This window comes from Eschrichtius robustus, chromosome 3, assembly GCF_028021215.1.
Source record: "Eschrichtius robustus isolate mEscRob2 chromosome 3, mEscRob2.pri, whole genome shotgun sequence".
In the NCBI taxonomy this organism is placed as follows: domain Eukaryota; kingdom Metazoa; phylum Chordata; class Mammalia; order Artiodactyla; family Eschrichtiidae; genus Eschrichtius; species Eschrichtius robustus.
The window spans coordinates 6,081,190-6,090,926 of NC_090826.1; positions in this window are offsets into that span (position 1 = coordinate 6,081,190).

Consider the following 9,737-nt stretch of genomic DNA (forward strand, 5'->3'; position numbering starts at 1 on the left):
ATTACTCAGCCAAAAAATTAAAAAGAAGAAATCTTGCCATTTGCAACAACATGGATGAATCTGGAGGATATTATGCTAAGTGAAAGAAGTCAGACAGAGAAAAACAAATACCGTATGATCTCACTTATACATGGAATCTAAAAAACAAAACAAAAACAGACTCACAGATACAGAGAACAAATAGTTGGTTGCCAGAAGGGGGCACTGGTGGGGTTGCAAAATAGGTGAAGGAGATTAAGAGGTACAAACCTCCAGTTATATAATAAATAAGCAACAGTGATATAATATATAGCATAAAGAGTATGGTCCATAATATTGTAATAACTTTGTATGGGAACAGATGGTTACTAGAATTATTGTGCTTATCATTTTATAATGTATGCAAATGTCAGATCATTATGGAGTACACTTTAAACTAACTTAATACTGCATGTCAACTATATTTCAATAAAAAAGAAGTGATTGAATTACAGGAAACTGTATTATAAACATGTCATTAGAAAACTTTGGGAAAAAAATGAACATTCACAATGTTGTGTAACCATTGCCACTATTTCCAGAACTTTTTCATCATCCTTACCCCCAGCCCCTGTTAAAGGACAATTTTGCAACACCTGTAAACATATTATTTTATTTCATTTTATTTTATTTTAAAATGCAAAATATTTTGATTTTTGTTTTAATCAATTTGGAACATGTATCAAAGTATAAAACAAATAATAGCTATTTCCTCTCAATTCATCCATATTTATAATAAATCTGGATAGCACATGGAAGAGGGTCTCTCTGAAAGTAATGATTTAGATATGCCAGGTTATTTGGTATTCGAAATACCTTTCAGAAAATTTTTGTTAAACACCATGAAGAACACAAAATTTTAGAAATTTTAATGGAATTTCATTGAATCTACAGGTAAATATTTTAAAATATTACTTTTTTCTTATCAGAAAATATGGCTTTCTTTCACTTTTCTCCCTATATGTGTACCTTGCATACCTTTTATATGATTTTTTTTTTTAGTTTTTATTGGAGTATAGCTGATTTACAATGTTGTGTTAGTTTCTGCTGTACAGCAAAGTGAATCGGTTATACATATACATACATCCACTCTTTTTTAGATACATTTCCCATTACAGAGTATTGAGTAGAGTTCCCTGTGCTGTACAGTACCTATAAACATTTTAAATTCACATGCCCTATAGTCCAGCAGTTTCACCTCCAGGGCTCTATAAAAATATTCATAAGCATGAAAGAAGAAATTCATTGCCGTATTAATATTCAACTTAGGGACTTCCCTGGTGGTCCAGTGGTAAAGAATCTGCCGTGCATGCAGGGGACATGGGTTCGATCCCTGGCCTGGGAACTAAGATCCCACATGCCACGGGGCAACTGAGGCCGCGCGCCACAACTACTGAGGTCGCCTGCCTCAGCGAGAGAGCCCACGTGCTGCAAAACTGCAGAGCCCACACGCCACAACTAGAGAAGAGAAAACCCACACGCCACAACTAGAGAGAAGCCCGCGTGCTGCAACAAAGAGCCCACGCGTCTCAACGAAAGATCCCGCATGCCGCAACTAAGACCCAACGCAGCAAAAAATAATAAATAAATAAATATTAAGAAATAGCACAAAAAATTCGACTTAATAATTAATAAGTAACGGTAGAGTGGTATGGCCTAATTTTAAGATATCATTGCAAATGCATCATGGAAAACAAATTTGTTTTTACTAATTATCTGCAGCAATTTAAGCATTTATCATGTGAGACAGTTTTGACACTCTTATTCCATATCTTTATTTAAAATTTATATCTTAAAAATGATTAAGGCTAAGCACTGATACCTAAAAATTCTAAAACAGCATTATTTTTCCATAGTATTCTCTATGAACATTTAACTTTATTTTAAGAATGCTTCATATTTGAGATCTATAGGCCAGAAGAAGAATTCTATTTTTAAAAAGTGTTCTTGTGACACAGGAATAAACATAGTGTAGGGTAATTTCATGTACCAAACATATTTATTCATTAACATTACACAAGCCATGAAGGAATTTGTCTTTTAAAATAAGGGAACATTGTTTCACTGTCAAACATACACACAGAATTCATTTGTAAAGCTTAATACATGGAATGTTTTACTTTAGATATAAGTCCCTGCTGTTTCAACTTCCTGTATTTTTTTCAGTGAAGAAGGAGGAACTGGAACACAGCCATGGTTATCAGACTGCAAAATTGCACAGGAGGTAAGCAGGCATCCCCACATGGGACAGCTGTGCTAGGATTGATTTCTTGGGGCCTCTTAGAACCAGACCAGCCAGTGTCTATATTTGGAAACACCATAATTGCAGGATATGTGATTATAATTACACTGAGTTATCAGCATTTGTTGCAATCAGAAATGTTAAATTGCTCAATAGAAGTAAGTGTTATTGCACTGAGCACGGCTAAACATGCTATACATGCTTATTTAATAAGAATATGATGAGATGGTTTCTTGAGTGCTTGGCTTGTGAGGGACACGGTGCCACATGCCTTATTTATGTCATCTTAGCAACTGCCCCATGTCATTTGACAAAGGAGGAAACCAAGGCTTAGAGGCTACGTTGACTCAGACACAAGGGGTGAGGGCAGTGATCAGACCTCAGACTGGCTGAGTCCAACATCCGTGAACTTAACCCAAATACTGTATGGCCTCAAGCTGTCTTAGTAGGTGTATCAGATGGAAGAGTTCTCAATAGATTCTGGCTTGCTATGTGACTTTAATAATAGTGAAAAGAAATCTTGCAAAAGCACAACCCAGGATTTCTTATGTATGCCAGCATGTGCTGGTCTAATGCCACCTCATCTCAGCTCTCTGTGTTTGACAGGTTGTCTCTTCCACACTGGGGTAAATTGTTTATTTCACAGGATCTTGCCAACACCAAGAGCAGAAAATGAAATCCCATCTCAGGTCCTCTGAATAGAAGCAAAATCGGAATGCAAAGGGAATGATATGCATCCCAAATGGAAGATAAAATCTTTAACTTTTCCCCCAATCACCCCAAAGTGGAAAAGAACACTTATATGATGCTCAGCCTTCTTACAAGTCCCTCTCCCTGCTAAGACCAGCAATCATGATCGAAGTTGGAAGAAAATAAACTGCTATCAATCTTAAAGCTCTCAGTAACCATAGTGAGCAACTCACCCAACCTGTGTCTTCACTGGGTAAAAGGTAGAAGAGAATTTGACGGGATCTTATTACAATAAATGAAAGCAGTTGGTGTTGCAGAAATATTTTCTTGAAAATTATGCAATAAGCGGGTGGCTCCCAATGTGCTTTCTTGATCTCATTCATTCACTCGTTCATTCAACCCACAGTTACTGGCACTTTCCAAGGGTCACAGCAGAAATTCAGTGGTTGGCAGACAATAAAGAAGAAAGAAATATACAATGTGATGTTAGGTGGTGATGAGGATGTCTGGTTACAGTGAGTTCTCTCCAGTATACAATGTACGCAACAGTCTGTACACCCAGTCTTTGTCATGGTCAAAGCCATATTCTGGTATCAAAGGCTCTGAGCTCTTCTTATCCCATGGAGGCTGGGGGCGGAGTGGGAGGTTGAAAGTGGGGAAGGAGGAAGGGGAGCACTTTTCAGCTGACTTCTTTCCCTTGCTGATGTCCATCTCCTCCTTGAAATTCTCATGCACTAGAGGAGGCTGGTTTGCTGGATCCTGCTGCTGGTGCCCTAACATTACCCTGTGAGTTAGTGTTTCTGGTAACCTGTCTTCAGAAAGATCGAATGATGTATTATAATGGCCTTTATAGTAAGTACCTAGTTCGTGTGTAAAATCTGAACTTGGAATCTTTCTGCAACTCTCTTGCCAATATCTTCAACTTCCTTCTCCCGCTGACCTCTGTCACTCCCTCCTGGAAAACCCCGGCCCCAGGGGCGGGGGGTGGGGTGGTGGTGGGCAGTTCGCTTGGTGTCTTCTGAGACCTTGCAGGAAGCTCGGCCCTAGTGGATCAGGACCCGCCGCCCCTGCAGGGTGAAGCTCTTACCTGGAAGGAGCTCGCCAACCTCCAATAAAATGAGCTCTTTATCTCCCATCCTCCAGCCTCCCCTACACCCTCCACACCGGCAGAGGACCCCAGAGAACCTTCTGTCTGGCAACCCCCCCCCCCTCCATCTAGCCCAGCACCTGCGTTCGTCTGGCCTCCATGGATACTTCCGCCCTCATTCCCTGCGCTCCAGCCACGCCCTGTCCGCCCATCAGGCACTGCCCGCCTGCCAGCCCCCCGCCCCCCCAACCTGATTCCCGTTCTAGACTCTCTCCTATTTATTTAGTTAGTTAGTTAGTTACAACGGGTCTTAGTTGCGGCTCCAGGGTTCCTTAGTTGTGGCTTGCCAGCTCCTTAGTTGCGGCATGCATGTGGGATGGAACCCAGGGCCCCTGCATTGGGAGCACAGAGTCTTATCCACTGCGCCGTCATGGAAGTCCCTAGACTCTCCCTTTAACATCTGCATCTCACCTTGCTCAAGTCTCTCTGATTAAAAGAGAACCAAATACTCCCCCTTAACGAGGTTTGCCCAATTTAGCAAATAAAAATACAGGTCGCCCATGGGAATTCGTTCCAGTGGTTAGGACTCTGAGCTCTCACTGCAAGGGCCCCGGGTTCAATCCCTGGTCAGGGAACTAAAATCCCACAAGCCACGTGGCCCAGCCAAAAAAACAAAAACAAAAACAAAAAACAGGACGCCCAGGTAAATTTGAATTTCAGATAAACCACAGACAATTTTTACTAAAAGCATGTCCCAAATAGTGCATGGGACCTATTTATACTGAGAAATTATTCACTTCTTCTCTAAAGTTCAAATTTAACTGGGAATGCCGTGTTTTATCCGATGACCCTACCCCAAGACACCAGGTGGCTCCCCGGTTCCCACGCCATCACCTTTCTTTCACCGTCTAACTTTTGAAAGGTTTGAGTTCGCCTGCTGTCTCTTACCATGCATTCCCACGGCCTGGTTTTCCCCCGAAAGAGTTCCCATTAAGGTTAATACTTTGTAGCTAAACCCAGGATCTGTTTTATTGTCAACTCTCCCGGCATCTTGGTGGCCGTGGATGGTCCTGACTCTACCGTCATCTGCTGGATTCTGGTGACCCCGCCCTGGCCTCTGCGATGCCCCTTTCCCCATCCCCCATCTCCCCCCCAACCCCCTGCACCATGTGGCCCCTCCGCTGGGGTATACCACAGGGTCCGGGGCTGACACTGGGCCTGCCCCTTCCTCCTCCAGGGTTTCTTTCTTCTGCTGATGGTACCACTGTCTTCCCAACTGCCCAAGCCAGGAACCAGGGCCTCGTGCCCCATCCCCAGATGTGTCCCTCCTGGAGGAGCCCCGCATCCCTTTAATCCATTGTCCTCACTGTAGTCAGGGAGATCTTTCGAAAATGCAAATCACATCAAATCCCTTTCCTGGCTCCCCAGTCAGTGGCCACAGTTTAAAATCCGAGCTTCTAAATTTAGCTCCTAAACTCTGGGTATTTGGTCCCTGCTGACCCTGCAGCTCCCTTCATCTCCCCTCCATTCCCTGACCCCAACTCTCACTCCCGTTTGCCTGGGACCCTCGCTTCTTCTGGAAAACACACAGCCTGAGTAGATACCACCTACTCTTCCCATTTGTCCTCACCGTCCCCAGGAAGCCCTCCCTCCACCCCTGCTGTGTGTGCTTTTCCCCCTTCCCCACCAAACAGGCAGGCGCCCTAATGCACAGCTGTCTCTTTACCAGGCTGGAAGTTCCAGGAGGTCAGTGCTCTTGCCTCCTACTTCACGAGTCTACTCCTGGCACATAGTAGGTCCTGGTAACATTGTGTCTCTTATCAGTCCCCTGGCCTCAAAGCCCTCAAGGGGGAGGTGGGTCCGTTGTCTTGGTGTCCTAGCATGGGGCTGATCAGAGCATCCAGAGGATGCCGGTCCAATGAAGAGGTCATCTATTTCAGAGTCATCCCTTCAGTGGGTTTGTCAGAATCAGCCTCTTCCATGAATTTGTGAAAGACGTGTTAATTGAAAGGCTTCAGTGACAATTTGAAATACAGCTGTCTGAATCAATATTGATATAAAAAACAGCATTCATGTTTGTATGTGACTAAAAAGTCAGGTGTTGGGAGACAAAGAAATCCCAAACTTGAAATCTTTCTCGTACCTAGGCACTAAAGTCTGTTTCCATCGTTTACAAAGAATAGCACATCATTTCACTATTAATTAGCCTTTATGATTTGACATTGCAACAGGAATAGAACTTTTTAAAAAATAAGTGTTTTTCTTAGATATTCTTTTTTTCTGTGAAATGGTCAATGTGTGTTTTATTATAGAGGTTTTTTAAAAAAGAGAGGTAATGACTGCTCTGCTGGCCCCACCACACACAGACCACACATAACTCACACTCTCTGTGGTCCGTGAGCACACCCCACCCACAGTGGAAAGATCGGCTCTGCAGAAGAGGGAGACACCCACTTCAGCCACCATATGCCCCTCATATCAAAAGTTTCCATCAGAGTGATACCTTCCACCAAAGAAGAAAATCCAAATTGGCTTCAGAAGTAACCGAAGCTTGTTTTGCAGCATTTAGAAAACTGTTTCCAACTTGTACATCCCTAAATATGTTCATTTGTTTGGATCAGAGAAATTTCCATGCATTTCTATTAAACTTAATTATTGGATTTCCTGAATTAATCCTCAAAGGGGACCATTTAATTCTGTCTTGATTTTCATTCTTTGTTAACTGTCATTTAGGGGGAAAGGTGACTCACACCCCCAAGTTCCTGTATTTTTCATTTATAACATTTAGACATTATACCAAAATATACTATGATAAGAGTATGGTACAGTCTGTGTAATAAACACAGCCTCTGTCAGATAAGCAGAATAAATGGTGGATTTTCTTTGTTTATAATCTGGGACAAATGAGTTAGCCTGGGTGGCCCAAGCCTGTGGGGCGTGACCGGTCCCTTTGTGTTTGTGGATAATGGACAACAGAGAATTAAACATCAAGAGTCCAAAGTTGAGAGTGAAAGAAAGCCATGTTGGAATTCAGTGTTGTAGTTTGGAAAAGGGAGAAAAAATTATACCTAGCTCTGTTCTGAAGCAGGGGTGAACGCCCTCAGCTTTGCTTTGCCTCTTATTTTAAAAGGATTGTAGCACCAATGACTGTTCTCTTATTCTTACCAGAATACCAGGTTAGCAGAATTCTTGCCTGAAACCTCCTGGTCAGGCTCCCAAAATATCAACCGGCTCCACCCAGAGACCGCATATGAGCCATTCAGGGAAGGTCAAAGTTCTCAAGTCAAATCTCAAATGTTCTTGTTCTGGAAAAGTAATCATGCCCATTCATACTTTTTCATGTGTTTGGTGAGATTGGCTAGAAAGTTTCAAAAAATCCTCCATAAATATTACCTTCATCTTTTACTATAAATAACAAACTCTTATCAAAACAGTAAAGAAAGAGCCAAATGGAGGTACTTCATCTATTTAAATTAAAACAAAAAATGTTTCTGAACACATTATTATATCATACACCAAAGCATCCTTTAAGGGGGAGGGAGGAATACCTATTATTATACTCGTTATTGCATTAAATTTCTTTCCGGCAGTAATTTTCTTGGAATGTGACCGAAGTGTCACATTTTCTTGGAATGTGACCGAGTGTGATCCAAGTCAATGTGATAGAACCATTGACTGAGTCATCTGCAATCAAATGCTTTTTTTTTCTTCCAGAAAAATCATTCGATATAACTCAACACCCTTTCATGATTACAAAATGAAAACTAGCCCTCTGCACTAACCAGGAATAGAAGCGAACTTCCTTAACCTGATCAAGTATATTTACCAAAAAAATACCCTGAAAGTATCCTCTATAAATAAGATAAAAAACAGACTAACACATTGTACTGGAGGTCCTGACAATAAGTCAAGCAGTACCCCCAAGCAAAAGAAATAAACGACAAAAGACTAGAAATGGAAAAAACTATTATTATGACAAATACCATGATTGTCTATATAGAAAACCCCAAAGAATCCACATACGTACTATTAGAAAATAAAAGGAAAGCTTAGGAAAGAGGCAGGCTATAAAGCAATATACGCAAATCAACGACATCTCTCTACTCCGATGACAAAAAAAAAAAAACTGCCTAAATGGCAACAACAACGAACCTAGAGATAAATCTAACTAAAGATGTACAAGTTCTGGAGAAACTTTATGAAACTTTATTGAAGGACATTAAAGACTTGTCCTGCCAGGTATCAAGAAGAGCTATTATTAAGCTACTGTAACAAAGACAGTGCGTATTGGCACACGGACAGATAAACCGACCAATGGAACAGAATAGAGAGCTTAGGAACCACCCGTGGATAGATGGAAATTTGATAAATGACAGAGGTGTATTGAAGATCCATAGGGAAAAAAGGGACCATTGGATAAATGGTACTGGGACTAGTGGTTATCCACATACAGAAGTCAACATTGGATCATTACTCACGACATACACAAAAATTACTCCTGATAGGTTAGAATTAAATACAAAAGACAAAACTTAAAACTTTTAGAATAAAATGTGAGGAAATATTTTTATGATATTGGGGCAGGGAAGGATTTCTTTAATCAGGACACCAAAAAAAAAATGTTAACCATGCAAGAAAAGAGCTGTAAACTGAACCATATTAAATTAACAACGTTTCCTCTTATTACCACAAAGACAAAGAGAGACACAATTTAAAAGAGAAAAAACAAATTGCACACAAATATTTATAGCACATATAAGTAACCAAAGATTATTATGTAGACTACATAAAGCACTTTTATGAATCTATAAGAAAAAGAGAAATAACCGAGTTTTTAAAATGGTTTAAAAAACACGAGCAAGCATTTCTCAAAAAAGAAACACAAAATGTATAAAAACGTGACGGAAATGCAAAATAAGACCATGGTGAGATGCCATCCTAAACCCACTAGGTTGGCAAAATTAAGTCTGAAAAAGCCTGAGGTGGCAAGGATGGGACTCAGTGGGACGCTTGTACGCTGCTGACAGGAGCACAAATTAGAAAAACCACATTGAAAAGCAGTTCAGCCCTGCAGTAGACTTTTTATTGTTCAGAAATGTTTGCTGCCCCTCCCTGTGTGATGATTATACTTTCTGCCCTATTATTGCCGAGCTTGGCTGCAGGAATTTTTCTTGAAGTTAGAATCTAGCCAACTACATATGAGTGTGTTCCTTTGCCACAACATGGTCAGTGTCCCAAGTAGAAGCTGCGCTCTCCACCTACATCCCAGAGTGAAATAACATGGGACAGAGTCACAGCCAGCCTTCAACGGGCATGTAATGACATCCAGAAATGCACCTCTGTTGTGTGGTTGTAATCCATTAAGATTTGGGGTGGGGGGCTCATTTGTCATTTCTGCATAATTTGGCATATCCTTACTGATACGGGACTAGCTCATAAAGTTGAACATTCATATGCCCTAAGATCCAGAAATTCTACTTTAAGGAAGTTTCCCTAGAGACACTCCTAAATGGAAAACATATAAAAGAACATTCATAGCAATATTTTCCATAATTGCAAAAAGAAACCTGGAAACAACCCAAATGTCCTTTGGTTCAGAGTGGATTGATAAATAATGGTATATTTGCAAAGCTATACAGCAGTAAATATGAATGTATTCTAGCTACGCACAATAACATGAATGAGTCTTACAAATATACT